Genomic DNA, 15,525 nt, shown 5'->3' with positions numbered 1-15,525 from the left:
CCAGGCTGGAGTGCAGTGGCACAGTCACAACTCAATACATACAGCCTTGACCTTCCAGGCTCAAGCCATTCTCCCACCTCCGCCTCCCAAGTAGCTGGGACCACCAGTGCGTACCACCACACCTGGCTAATTTTTTTTTTTTTTTTTTTATGGAGACGAAGTCTCACTATGTTGCTTAAGCTGGTCTGGAACTCTCGGCTTCAAGCAATCCTCCCACCTCAGCCTCCCAAAATGCTGGGATTACAGATAGGAGCTACCGCACCTGGCCTAAGAATATCAGATATGCAGAAATAAAGCAATTTGGCCACTAGCACATGTTCAACCAGGGACTGCAGAATTGGGCCATAAGGTTGAACGCTATGAAATTGCTAATTTACTAGGTCAAAACCTCAAACATCAGCAATTTCATAGGAGTCGACCTCACAGAATTCAGGCCTCCTGAATGAACTCTGTTATCTGTCTCCACAGGAGGCCATCTGATTTTCTTCTCTTTCAAAATGCATTGCACAGAGAATGCGTGAACGTGATCTTGCTTAAGAACACTGGAGCAATATGGAGTAGACACTGTGAGCCATCTCCGCCCTGGAGCCAGGACGGCAAGAAAGGACAGGGCTTTGCACTGCCTTCTGTCTCCCAAAGCATCCTACACATAGAAGACCTAGTTGTTTTTGGTGGTTTTTTTTTTGTTGTTGTTGTTTTGGGATGGAGTTTCACTCTTGTCACCCAGGCTGGAGTGCAATGGCATGATCTCAGCACACTGCAACCTCCATCTCCCGGGTTCAAGCGATTCTCCTGTCTTTGCCTCCTGAGTAACTGGGATTACAGGTGCCCACCACTGCACCTGGCTAATTTTTGTATTATTAGTAGAGACGGGGGTTTCACCATATTGGCCAGGCTGGTCTCGAACTCCTGACCTTAGGTGATCCGCCTGCCTTGGCCTCCCGAAGTGCTGGGATGACAGGCGTGAGCCACCGCGCCTGGCCGTAGTTGTTATTTTTACTTAGTTTTTGAGAAGTTGAGTCTCTAGTCTGTTACGTACTCCCCACTTCCAGCAGGCAGCTCTGTAGCAAGGCCTCTCTGTCAGCTGCCTCTCTGGTCTCTGGGGCCCTGGCCCAGTCCCTGCGTATGCAGGACATGCCCCCAGAGGCAGGGTATTGATCCCTATTTCCTTCAAAATAGCTCTACCTTTGTCACCAGGATAATGGCTTGTTGGGTTTTGTTTTTTTTAATCCAAACACAAAAAGGTACAAACTAAAAAAGCAAAATCACCTACAATCCCCCCGTTTGCTGAATATCCTTCTAATCATCTCTCTCCTAAATGTTGGGATTCTTTATTTTTGGCTTCTGAAGTCTTACATTTAAATTCATTGATAGAGATGTATGGTGGAACACTTTTTTTTTTTTTTAGACGGAGTCTCACACTGTCACCTGGCTGGAGTGCAGTGGCGCGATCTTGGCTCACTGCAACCTCCACCTCCTGGGTTCAAGTGATTCTCCTGCCTCGGCCTCCCGAATAGCTGGGATTACAGGCGCCCGCCACCACGCCCAGCTAATTTTTTGTATTTTTAGTGGAGATGGGGTTTCACCATGTTGGCCAGGCTGGTCTCGAACTCCTGACCTTGTGATCCACCCACTTCAGCCTCCCAAAGTGCTGGGATTACAAGCATGAGCCACCGCACCTGGCGGGAACCCTTTTTTTTTTTTTTTTTTTTTTTTTTGAGACAGAGTCTCGCTCTGTCACCCAGGCTGGAGTGCAGTGGCCGGATCTCAGCTTACTACAAGCTCTGCCTCCCAGGTTTACGCCATTCTCCTGCCTCATCCTCCCAAATAGCTGGGACTACAGGCGCCCGCCACCTCGCCCAGCTAGTTTTTTTTTTTGTATTTTTAGTAGAGACGGGGTTTCACCGTGTTAGCCAGGCTGGTCTCGATCTCCTGACCTCGTGATCCGCCCGTCTCGGCCTCCCAAAGTGCTGGGATTACAGGCTTGAGCCACCGTGCCCGGCCTTTTTTTTTTTTTTTTTGAGATGGAGTCTCGCTCTTATTACCCAGGCTGGAGTGCAATGGCGCCATCTCAGCTCACTGCGACCTCTGCCTCCCGGGTTCAAGCGATTCTCCTGCCTCAGCCTTCCGATTAGCTGGGATGACAGGCATGTGCCACCATGCAGGCTAATTTTATATTTTTAGTAGAGATGAGGTTTCTCCATGTTGGTCAGGCTGGTCTCGAACTCCCGACCTCAGGTGATCTGCCCACCTCAGCCTCCCAAAGTGCTGGGATTACAGGCATGAGCCACCGCGCCCGGCGGTGGAACACTTTTATTGGCCAGATTATACTTCAAGGCCGGGCACGGGGGCTCACACCTGTAATCATAGCACTTTGGGAGGCCGAGGCAGGCGGATCACGAGGTCAGGAGATCGAGACCATCCTGGCTAACACGGTGAAACCCCATCTCTACTAAAAATACAAAAAATTAGCCGGGCTTGGTGGCAGGTGCCTGTAGTCCCAGCTACTCGGGAGGCTGAGGCAGGAGAATGACCTGAACCCCGAGGCGGAGCTTGCAGTGAGCCAAGATCGCACCACTGCACTCCAGCCTGGGTGACAGAGCGAGATGCCTCAAAAAAAAAAAAAAAAAAAAAAAAAATTGTAATTCCTATTTTCAGGATTATGTAAACACTTCATTTCCAGAACCGCTGTTTCCCCACTATGTGAATACCCTACATTTTGTTTGTTTCCTCATCTTACATGTATTTGGCAGAGGGTGTTTTGAAAATAAAACTTATTTATTGACGTTTAAGAGGTACCCAGAAAAGGACACAAATCACAAGTGAATAGCTCAGTGAAGGTTCACAAGGTGAGCAAAAGGACAGGCTCCTGGAAGCACCACCAAGCACAAAAACCCAGGCTCTGAGACGCCCCAGCACCCAGGAGCCCTTGTGTCCACATCCTGGACTAGTTCTGTCTGGCTTTGAGCCTGTTAAGTGGGAGCAGACAGTAAGTATTCTTACTGTGTGTGTGAGATTCGCCTGTGACCTGATACGTAGCAATCTTTTCTTCATTTTCACCGCTGTGTGTTATTTTGTTGTATCAATGTACCCCAATTTATCTATTTCTATGTTGATGGATATTTGGGTTATTTCCAGATTTGGACTGATACAGCTAATGCTGCAGTTAACGTTCCTGCACGTGCCTTGCCACACAGCTATGTATGCTTTTCTTTCAGGATATGTAGCGTGGACTTGCTAGGGGTGTGTGTGTGTTCACTTTTCAAGATATATTGCCAGTTTTACAAAGTGATTGTATGAGCTGAACCTCCCACCCACCGTGTCTGAGAGTTCCCATTTCCTCAGATCTTCAGGACTTTGCGCTGTTAGTCTTTTTTTTTTTTTTTGGTTTTGGTTTTTGTTTTTTGGTTTTTTTTTTTTGAGACAGGGTCTCACTCTGTCGCCCAGGCTGGAGTGCAGTGGTACAATCATGGCTCACTGCAGCCTTGACCTCTCGGCTCAACAATTCTCCCACCTCAGCCTCCTGAGTAGCTGGGACTACAGGTGTGTGCCACCACACCGAGCTCATTTTTTTGTAGAGACAGAGCTTTGCCCTGTTGCCCAGGCTGGTCTCAAACTCCTGGGCTCAAGTGATCTGCCTGCCATGGCCTCCCAAAGTGCTAGGATTACAGGCATGAACCACTGCACCCGGCCATTAGTCTTTTTGATTTTAGATATTTTGGTGGTATGTAGCAGTATCTCCTAGATTCTTGGTCTAAATATGAAAAGTAAAATGATACAACTTCTGGACAGTAACAGGAGGATATATTCATGACCTTGGGCTTGGCAAAGATTTTTTAAGAGGACACATAAATGATAAGTTGTGCTACATTAAAATTAAGAACTTTTGTTCATTAAAAAACAGGATGGTGAAAAGGGAAATCCCACAGTGGGAAATATTTGTAATACAATTACCCAGCAAAAGACTTCTTTGCAGAGCCAGGTGCCATGGCACACGCCTGTAGTCCCAGCTAGTTGGGAGGCTGAGATGGGAGGATCGCTAGAGCCCAGGAGTTTGAGGCTGCAGTGAGCTATGATCACACCACTGCACTCCAGCCTGCATGAGAGAGCGAGACCCCGTCTCCAAAAACAAAAACAAAAACAAAAAGGCTTCTTTCCAGATTAGGCACATCTCAAAAGAAGATATCCAAGCGGAGTAAACATATGAAAATTGCCTCACTAATGTCCTCAAAGAGAAGCCAAGTGAGAACATGAGTCTGTTTTTGTTTTTGTTTTTTTGTTTGTTGGAGGTGGAGTGTCCCTCTGTCGCCCAAGCTGGAATGCAGTGGCACGATCTCAGCTCACTATAGCCTCTGCCTCCAGGGTTCAAGGAATTCTCCTGCCTCAGCCTCCCAAGTAGCTGGGATTACAGGTGTGCACCACCACGCCTGGCTAATTTTTTTTTTGTATTTTTAGTAGAGACGGGGTTTCACCATGTTGGGCAGGCTGGTTTCAAACTCCTGAGCTCAAGTGATCCACCCAACTCGGCCTCCTGAAGTGCTGGGATTATAGGTGTGGGCCACTGCACAGGGCCATGAGTCTGTTTCTTAATGGGAAGAAAATGTTTAGAAACAGAATCCTCTTTATGTGCACAGTCCCAGTGCCCTGGATCCCCCAGGACACTTTCACACGTGTGACTGAGTGTCAGAATGCCTTCAAACAAACAGCAGCCTCCACTGCCGCTTTCAGTCCCAGGCCCGAACATTGTTGAAACTCAGCCTCAGTACCTGGCCTGGGCACATAGGGAGTCTGAGGGTTTCAGCTGTGGATCTCCCCTGCACTGTTGAGTGGCTTTCCTCTGGGGGGCTTTTAAGAAAGGTACTGGAGTCCCACCCTGGCTGTCATCACCTACTGCCTCTACCAGCCTGGCCTCCCACCAGTCCTGCCCTGGAGCTCAGAGCAAGACCTCCCAGAATCTGATTGTTCTGTTAATCACCTATGATGCCTGGAATTCTCTCAGTGCCAGCTTTCTGAGGAGCTCAAAACCATTTGCAGACCCTGCTGGTAAAATGGCTGCCCTGAGGTCAGCTGAGCTCTGTGCTAAATTACTTCTGCAATAAGAGGCAGTTTTCCAAACTGTGCCTGAGAGTCCCAGAGACTCAGAGCTCCTCACCCACTGGAGGCCTTGGGAGGAAGGCAATGTTTAAACAGACATTCTCAGACTCTCCCGTCAGGGTGGTGGTCTCCATGGTTACTGAGATGTGGTTCGCACAGTAGGTAGAGCATCTGCACACACAGCCACTCCACCTTTACACCTGGGCAGAGGGAAGCAGGCAGGACTGCGTCTGGGCAGGCGCGTAGGCTGGAAGTAGAGAAAGGAGGGATGCGTTTTCACTGGGGGACCCCTGGAGCAAAGCAGGTGGGGAAAAGTCCAGGACCCAAAGGAAGTGTCAGCTTCCCTGGGTATCTCCCCATCTTCAGCAAGGGGTGCCTCGGCTCACTTTCCATATGCACATCCCAAGCAGCCCACCCTGGCACAGCCCTGGGTGTTCTGAAGATCCCACATCTTCCCTGGACCTCCAGGAATGTTAGGCATAGCTGCTCTGAGCTGCCCCACCCAGACTCGACCTTTGAAAGTCTTACCCAGGCTGATTCACTGTCCTTCTATTACTCAGCCTTTCTGGGTGCTGTGTTTGGGATAACGGAAGGCACGAAGGGTAGCCTGGGGATTGCGGGCAGTGTTGAGAGTGTAATGGGGTGCGGGGAAGGCTACAGACAGGAAGGAACCTGAGTGCCTGGAGGGGTGGGGAGGTATCTGGGGAGGATGGAGCCCCAAGCAAGAAGGGTCTCAGGTGGGGCTCCCATTTGCGTGTCCGGGTGGCACGGGGGTGACAGCCTGTGGGGGTTTGGGCAGAGGTCAGGAGAGACAGCTGAGACAGCACAGGAAGCCCTTCCCGCCCCTAGCTGCCACCTCCTGCGCCGCGGGTCCACGCAGCGTCACTCCCTCTGTGCCTTGTGGGGCAGCCACTGGGGATGGACAGAGTCTGGCAGTGGGTACAGGAACCCTTGCCACAGTGGGTGACCTTGAACTCCTGAACTCAATCCTAAAGTGCTAGGATTACAGGCATGAGCCCCGTGCCTGGCCGTGAACTTTATCTTAATTTTGAAATAAGGTAGGGTTCGGTAGTTCATGCCTGTAATCTCAGAAATTTTGGAGGCTGAGGCAGGTGGATTGCTTGAGGTCAGGAGTTTGAGACCAGCTCGGGCAACATAGCAAAACCCTGTCTCTTTTAAAAATCCAAAAATTAGATGGGCGTGGTGACGTGCATCTATAGTCTCAACTACTCAGAGGCTGAGGTGGGAGAATCACTTGAGCCCGGGAGGTCGAGGGTGCCATGAGACATGATTGCACCACTGCACACCGGCCTGTGTGACAGAGCAAGGCCCTGTCTCAAAATAAATTAATTAATTAAATAAAACAATAGTGGAGCATCGGGAAAAGAGATCTGGAAAGGGGGCACAGGGAAGGGGGAACCCTCCTGGGCCACCTGAAACCCCACTATGGGGATCACCAGCAGCCACCACCTCTGTCCCACCGCCATGTTAACGGTCCCAGCTGGGTATGGGGGAGACTGGATTCTGCTTTTCCTCCCTGAGGTCCCAGCCTCGAAGAGCTGAGTTCTCATGAGGAGACTGGAAACTCTCCTCCAAGCCTCTCAGAGTTGCAAGGAAATGAAGCCAGCATCAGATCCAACCTCTCCAAAAAATCCAGTGCAGCGATCAGCCCGTGCCTAACGCCCAGCACGCGGGGAACTCACTGGGTCTTGAGCAGCTCAAGCCCACTGCCGATTGCCAGAAATTTCCCCCTGTGCTGTATGGGAACCATTTCCTGAATCTGCCATACTAACCCCAGTGTCACCCTTAGGGTCCCCCAAGATCCCCACACCTGCCTTCCCCAGGACAGACTTGCAGAAGTGCTCTCCCGTTCCCGGGAACATGCCCACCGTCCGTCTTCCTCCCTGGCCGTGGCTTGGTTCCCCCACCACGTGGGCTTGTGTCTTCGGCGTGGGCTCCGGTTGGTCCATTCCTCTAACACTGGGATATGGAACAAGGGATTAAAGCTTCCCACAGCCACGGGGGCAACAGCAAGGCCTGAGCTTAAGGATAATTTCCCTTCTCTGCAAAGTCCAGGCATTTAGTCCGAATGGGCAGAGTCTGCAAAGAGTGGGCCAGGAAGGGACCGGGAGCAGCCACAGCCCAGATGGCCCAGAAGAGCAAGCGATTGTCCCCAACCTGAGCGAGGTCCCTAAGACCCAAGGTGGCCGCTGATCTCTTATCCTCAGAGGTAGGAGGGAAGGTGGGTGGGAGCCTGGGAGGGGGCTCCAGGCAGAGATCGTGTGTGGCGGGGAGAGCAGCCTGGTCTCCTACCCTGCCCCAGGTCCCTGGGAGGTTCGGGGAAGAGCTTCCTCCTGTTTGCCCTCACTCTTCACCTCCTCTCAACACTTAATGCCACCTTCTGGGTGTCCACTGTGTGCCCAGCACTTTCCTGTACCCCTTCTCGGTGAATTTTGAAAAATATTATCTTTAGTTTCTTATAGCAGAAGTCATATGTACTCCAGTTTGTTTGCAATGTAAGGATTACAAAAAATCTACACAGAGAAAGCAGCGGCTGTGCTGCGGGTTCCCTCCCACCCCCACCTCTGCCCCCACGCCCACCCAGGCACAGTGGAGTGTGAGTCATTCCAACTGAAATTAAACGAGATATTGAAATTAAATGGCATGTAGAGAAGAGAGTTCATTTTCTTCTCACCATTGGCTGGCAGCGCCTGGAGGGAAGATCGCGTTCATTTGATGCACAATTCATTTGCTCGTGGAGGAGAACTCGCTGCCGGGAGAGAATTTCTGAGCATCTAGCTTTTTTCTGGGGAGTTGCAAGGGAGCCGTACCCACCCTCCATCCTCAGCTGAGGCAGCCAGGGGCTCCTGGGGAGGTGAGCTGGCTCTCCAGGCTCCCAGGACAACTTAAGGGCGGGCTCTGGGACTCAGGATTCCCCCTTCTGTGCAGACGCCACTCTGTCAAATATTTTTATAGCTGGAAGATGGAAAGATGCGGTGATTGGTTGTGAAGTCCTCAGCAACCTTTGATACGCTGGTGTGTTGGACCTTGGTGTGCCGGGGGTGCCCTTCCAGAGAGACTGGGCCATGTTGGGAGAGAGCCCAGCCCTGAGGCTCAGCCGTGAGCCGTCAGCAGCCAGCACGGGTACCACCTGCCTCTCAAGGGGTTAGCCCGGCACCAAGTGCTAGTGGGTGATGTGGCACCTGCAGACTTTAAATATAATTTTCAATCTAATTTTCAATCTCTGAAAAAGGAAAGAAATGAGCGTTGATTAGAGGCAGTCTACAGAAGGGGGTAAAAATGCAAATTCTGAACCTGACTGAGTTCAAATCCTGGCTCCGCCACTTACCTAGCTGGTAACTCTGGGCAACTTACTTCACTGCGCCGTGCCTCAGCGTCCTAGCTGTAAAATGGGATCATAATGAGTGTCTGCCTTTTACGCGTGCTGTGCTTACGTGGCTTTTGGTGTCTGGCACATAACAAGCTCCAACTAAATGTTCACGACCTGCTAATGTTGAGGGGCTTCTGTTTCCAGAGGCTGGTCATTAAAACATGGCTGCATTTTTGTCTCACATCAAAATAGTACCATTGACATAGGTACTGTCATCCCTGTTTTTCAGACATGGGAACTGAAGCACAGCGAGGTTAGGTGGCTTTCTCAAGGTCAGTCATTCTTTTTTATTTTATTTATTTATTTATTTATTTATTTATTTATTTAAAGACGGAGTCTCGCTCTGCCGCCCAGGCTGGAGTGCAGTGGCGCGATCTTGGCTCACTGCAAGCTCCGCCTCCTGGGTTCACGCCATTCTCCTGCCTCAGCCTCCCGAGTAGCTGGGACTACAGGCGCCCGCCACCTCGCCCGGCTAATTTTTTGTATCTTTAGTAGAGACGGGTTTTCACCATGTTAGCCAGGATGGTCTTGATCTCCTGACCTCGTGATCCACCCACCTCAGCCTCCCAAAGTGCTGGGATTACAGGCATGAGCACCATGCCCGGCCTAATTTTTGTATTTCTAGTAGAGATGGAGTTGCACCATGTTGACCAAGTTGGTCTCAATCGCGACCTCGTGATCTGTCCTCCTTGGCCTCCCAAAGTGCTGGGATTACAGGTGTGAGCCACCGCACCCGGCCAAGCCTGGAATTATATCAGGGTCAGTTCCGCGACTAGGCAGAGATCCCCTCGGTAAAGGGTCTGGGTGTCCCTGTGTTTTGTATTCCTAGACCTGCACTGTCCTGACTGGCAGCCACCAGCCACAGGTGGCTCCAGAGCCCTTGACCCCTGGCTGGCTTGAGTCAAGGTGTGTTTTAATGTAAAATACACACCAGCTTTCCAAGACTTAAGGCAAAAAGAAGAGAAATGGAAACTATCTTATTTTAATATTTTAATATTAAATCAAATATTAACATTGATTTAATATTAAAATTAAAACAATTTTAAAATTGATGACATGCTGAAATAATTTTTGGAAAAATTGGGTTAAATGAAAGATGTTATTACAATGAATTTCACCTGTTTCTTTTTACTTTTCTTTTTTTAATGTGGCTACTAGGAAATTGTAAGTGGCACTTGTGGCTCGAGCTAGATCTCTATTGGCCTTAGGCCTCGCCGGCCTGGCACCCCACAGAAGGTGCCCAGGAGAGCCTTGTAAATGGATGCATGGATGAATGAATGAATAAGCGGGTAAGTGACTGAATGAAGGAGTATGGGAGTGACCAGACCCTTGAGAACAGGACCACAGTGCATCAGAGTCCCGGCTGGCCCCATCCCTGGTGTTCTCAGACTGTACAGAGAGGCAGGTCCCTTGGTGAGGGGTCTGGTGCCCCCAGGTGGAGTGAGTGAATGGGCCAAGGAGCCGTGCCCATGAAGGACTGCCCGAGTATCCTCCAACCAGCCTACTCCCTGGGCAGGGCCTCACGGAAAGCCCCATGCTGACCCGGGAAGCAGCATCCTACAGAACAGCTCAGGCCCCTCTGGGGTCCAGTATGCACCCCTGGCCTCTCCCAGCCCCTGGCCGATGCATGTGACACTCCCATGCTTCTAGTGTTGCCTCCATGTGTTCATCCAAAGCCCACAGGGGGCCCGGACCACACTGTAGCAGGCTTCGAGCCACCTGCTCTGCCTGCCCCAGAGGCCTCACAGAAGAAGGTCAAAGCTGTGCTCAGCCCCCAGATCGTGGTGCCCAGGCCAGCCCAGGCAGGGGCCTGCACACCCCAGCACCCACTTTGACGCTCGAGAAAAATTAACTTTGAAGCTGCCAGTCTGAGCAGCTGAGCCAGGCAGGCTTTAGGAAGAATGCTAAGGCTTCTAACTCTGCAGCCTCTGGTGCACCCATGTACAGATGGGGCACGTGGTCTGAATTTCGCGGGGAAGCCCACTGGACTCAACAGCGCTCCCCTCTCTTTTCAAAGATGTGCAGAAACCCTACTCATTTGGAACACTTGGGAACAAATATTTTACTTAAGGTCTCAGGTAACAGACTTTTAGCCCTTAAGCGCAATGCTTAGTTAAACATGGTAATGGTTTAGGGGAGGAGTGTCTAACAATGGCATTTATACTTTTCTTTATGACCAGTGGTGGTGTAGGGAGGTACGAGGCTGGACTCTGTTGGATCAAAATGCTCTTGGCACTACTGGGCGTGGAGTACTGGCCTGGGAGTCCCTCCATAGCTCTCCCAGCAGCCACCCTGTTTGGATGTTGGGTGTCCTTTTCACAGTTCTTCGCTCCCCTGCTCTGGTCATCAGCTCTCCCTCCTGTGCAGGGCAGGGCAGCGTGTTCAACCTCCTTCCCTGCAGCCCCTCCCCCACAGCCTACGTAAACCACCTTCAGACGGCTGCCGCTGCTACGCTCAGCTGGAAAAGCCAAGCTTATCCAGCGTATGTACAGTTAGGTCCAAAGTTTGGGCCAGCTCTTGCCTCTGATCACTGGGGGGTCTTTGGTGCCAGGCTTTGGGTCTCCCTAGGCTCCCCTGCTGTCTCCTGGTTCTCTGTCGAGATGTGGACAGGTGAGGTCGCCAGGTATGCCCTCAAATAAATGGCATTCCTGTCCTTCTCTGGATATAATTAGTCTATGAACAGAAATGCCTGTTGCTCGAAGGCAGCAAGTTCCCTACAGTTAGCAAAGCACCAATCTGTGTGTCTTCGAGATGGTTTCAACATCTGCTACTTCCTGAATTTGGCAGGAAATAATTAATTCAACAAAGCAAGTTCACCCATGGGCTGAGGGGGGCACAAGGCTGAAATCCGGGAGCTACGCTTAATCCCTATCCACCTGGCCACAGATCCTGTCCCTTCCCCTACCCCACCCACCCCACGTCTCAGGGACTCACTTTACCTCTCCACTCCCACACACCCATCCCACCTTTCCCTACCACGTCGTCAACCCCAAGCAAAGCTGGGACCTCCGACTCTCTTGTTTTGGGAGGTCCCCCTCCTGAGCCCAGCAAGCTTATAAAAAAATTCCACCCATTTACACCATTAAATACCATTTGTTCTGGAACATTTAAAAAATAATTTTTGTAATTTTGCATTTGAAATTATTTGGCTATAGGTAACTTAAATGGTGGGTAACTTAAACTTGGCTATAGGTAACTTAAAACGGTGGACCAGGCATAGTGGCTCACACCTGTAATCCCAGCACTTTAGGAGACCAAGGCGACCTCACCTGAGGTCGGGAGTTCGAGACAATCCTGACCAACATGGAGAAACCCCCTATCTACTAAAAATACAAAATTAGCCGGGTGTGGTGGTATATGCCTATAATCCCAGCTACTTGGGAGGCTGAGGCAGGAGAATCGCTTGAACCCAGGAGGCAGAGATTGCAGTGAGCGGAGATTGCGCCATTGCACTCCAGCCTGGGCAACAAGAACGAAATTCTATCTCAAAAAAAAAAAAAAAAAAAAGGCCGGGCGCGGTGGCTCACGCCTGTAATCCCAGCACTTTGGGAGGCCGAGATGGGCAGATCACGAGGTCAGGAGATCGAGACCATCCTGGCTAACACGGTGAAACCCCATCTCTACTAAAAACACCAAAAATTAGCTGGGCATGATGGCAGGTGCCTGTAGTCCCAGCTACTCAGGAGGCTGAGGCAGGAGAATGGCGTGAACCTGGGAGGCGGAGCTTGCAGTGAGCCGAGATCGTGCCACTGCACTCCAGCCTGGGTGACAGAGCGAGACTCCGCCTCAAAAAAAAAAAAAAAAAAAAGTAACGGAGGCCATGACTGCTTGGCAATTACGGATATTCAGGAAGATTGGCGAAGCTAAACTTCATTTTGCTTCTAAACATACTGAAATCGTTGTGAAGACTACACTTAATGACAGAGTTTCTGTGTCTTTTTTTTTTTTTTTTTTTTTTTTTTTTTGAGACGGAGTCTCACTCTGTCGCCCAGGCTGGAGTGCAGTGGCGCGATCTCGGCTCACTGCAAGCTCCGCCTCCCGGGTTCACGCCATTCTCCTGCCTCAGCCTCCCGAGTAGCTGGGACTACAGGCGCCCACAACCGCGCCCGGCTAATTTTTTGTATTTTTAGTAGAGACGGGGTTTCACTGTGGTCTCGATCTCCTGACCTTGTGATCCTCCCGCCTCGGCCTCCCAAAGTGCTGGGATTACAGGCGTGAGCCACCGCGCCCGGCGTTTCTGTGTCTTAAGTAAACTTTTATTAGCTTGGATTTTGCAGTTTTCTCCATATTTTAGAACCCATAAGTTTTTTGTTTGTTTGTTTGTTTTTTAACTTTTGGACTAGGTAATACATTTTCATGATCCAAGTTGCAAGAGGAACAAAGGACATAGAGAAAAGTCTCCCAGGACCTCTGCCCGCCCCATCCCTTCCTCACAGGCAGCCAAAAACCCTGGTTTCCAGTGGAAACTTATGGAAATGTCTTATGCTTTAAAAAGTGCAGATCCAGATTCTCCTCCCTTTTTGTTTTATTTTTATATTTATTTTTATTTTGAGATGAAGTCTCGCTCTGTCACTCAGACTGGAGTGCAGTGGCGTGATCTCAGCTCATTGCAGCCTCCACCTCCCAGGTTCAAGTGATTCTCCTGCCTCAGCCTCCCCAGTAGCTGGGATTACAGGTGCCCACCACCACGCCCGGCTAATTTTTATATTTTTAGTAGAGATGGGGTTTCACCATATTCATGCTGGTCTCGAACTCCTGACATGGTGATCTGCCCACCTTGGCCTCCCAAAGTGCTGGGATTACAGGCGTGAGCCACTGTGCCCTACCTCTCCTCCCTTTTTTATGCAATGATTGAACATTTGTATGGTCTTCTACACCTTGCATTTTTTCACTTGGAGATCTTTCCATAGCAGCACATAACAGCCCAGGCGCAGTGCCGTGCACGTGTAATCCCAGCACTTTGGGAGGCTAAAGCAGGAGGATCGCTTGAGGCCGGGAGATTGAGACCAGGTTGGGCAATATAGTGAGACCCCGTTTTTACAAAAAATGAAAACAATTAGCCGTGCATGGTGGCGTGCTCCTGTAGTCCCAGCTCCTTGGGAGGCTGACATGGGAGGATTGCTTGAGCCCAGAGGGTAGAGGTTGCAGAGGGTGATACACCACTGCACTCCAGCCTGGGCCTGGCCCATAGAGCAAGATCTCGTCTCAAAAAAAAATAAAGACGGGATATAAAAGCTTTGTCATTCTTTATTTCTTTATGGCTACAAAGCAATCTTTTGCTTTTGGGTTTGAGGGTTTTTTCCGCCCCGGAACATCTTTATAGGCTCCTGGGTAGCTCACCAACCCAGGCATTGCCCACCTCCTGGCACAGCCCCCATTCCCCTGAGCTCTCTGTGCCCCAGCAGCCCTGCCCTGCGCCCTCTCACCCCAGCAGCAGGTGGAGCCAGCTTCCCAGGCAGCCACAGATCTGGCTGCCCGTCCCTGCTGAAAATGCCTCCGTAGCCAGCTGCTAGCATCGGCGCAGAGTCCCAGAACAGGACCCCAGCGCCTGCAGGTCTCCGAGGACCACACCGCTCACTCCCTCGGGTCCAGCCCGTTGGCCTCCTAACCAGCTGATCCTGCCCTCCCGGCCCTGCCCTCTCTAATCCCTGCCCCGCCATCTGCCCCTCCGGCCCCTCCACTTTGCTTCCACACCCACCTCACGCACACCATCAGTCAGGATCTCTGCCCACGGCCGCAGGCTCCATGAGGCGGGGGTCTTACTTGTCTGTTCCCCAAACTGCCAGCATGTGAGCGAGCGTCCAGCACTTATGAGATGCCCAGGAAGTAATATCAGGAATGAACGAGCGAGTGAGAGACTGCCGTAGTTCTTCCCGTCCCAAGCACGGGCTAGGAAATTTGAGACCTGACTCCTAATCCCAAATGCCCCCTCACTCATGGGGGACCTCCGGCAACTCGCTCCCCATGTGACAGCTTGACTCTCCTTACCCACATCAGTGGGGCGCCCCCAAGGCCGGCGCAGTTCCTCCGTCCTTTTCAGCGCCCCGCCCATCTCTTTTCCTCCCCTTCATCTCCTGCTGTCCCGTGGCTTCTGCTTTCTGGCTTCCTTCCTCTTTCCGTGTGAATCCTCTTGTTTTCTTAGCACCCACTTTGCCCTCGTACCTCCTCCCTGCAGGAGGGCTGCCCCCTACCACCAGGGGCCAGGCTGTTACTCTGTGTGTGTTTTTGAGACAGGTCCTCACTCGTTTATCTGGGCTGGAATGCAGTGGCGTGATCGTGGCTCACTGAAGCTTTGAACTCCCGGGCTCAAGTGAGCCTCCCACCTCAGCCTCCCGAGTAGCTGGGACTACAGGCGTGCACCACCATGTCCAGCTAATTTTTTAATTTTTTGCAGAGACAAGGTCTTGCCGTGTTGCCCAGGTGTGGAACTCCTAGCCTCAAGTCATCCTCCTGCCTAAGCCCTCCAAAGTGTTGGGGTTACAGGTGCACACTGCCACGCCTAGCTATGTTCCTTCCTCTCTGCTGCAGAGCCAGCCATTGGGACTGCGGGGCCCGTGCACCCTCGGCTCTGCCACAGCAGTGGGGCTGCCTGGCATCTGTGGGTTATACGGTCATGCCAGGGCCTGGCTGCTGTGCTGGGTGAAACGCTTCTTCCCTCCCTTGACCTCTCTTTCCTCCATTATTGTTTTATTACAGCCTCGTTGAGGAGGCATTTTCTTTTTTTCTCTTCTTTTTTTTTTTTTGGAGATGGAGTCTCGCTCTGTCACCCAGGCTGGAGTGCAATGGTGTGATGTCAGCTCACTGCAACCTCCGCCTCCCAGGTTCAAGCAATTCTCCTGCCTCAGCCTCCTGAGTAGCTGGGATTATAGGTGCGTGCCACCATGCCCAGTTAACTTTTGTATTTTTAGTAGAGATGAGGTTTCACCACGTTAGCCAGGCTGGTCTCAAACTCCTGACCTCATGATCTGCCCACTTTGGCCTCCCAAAGTTCTGGGATTACAGGCGTGAACCACTGCATCCAGCAAGGAGGCATTTTCATG

Source organism: Macaca nemestrina, chromosome 18 (genome assembly GCF_043159975.1).
Source record: "Macaca nemestrina isolate mMacNem1 chromosome 18, mMacNem.hap1, whole genome shotgun sequence".
Lineage (NCBI taxonomy): Eukaryota > Metazoa > Chordata > Mammalia > Primates > Cercopithecidae > Macaca > Macaca nemestrina.
The sequence above is the reverse complement of the archived record's forward strand: the minus strand, read 5'-3'. Positions refer to the sequence as shown.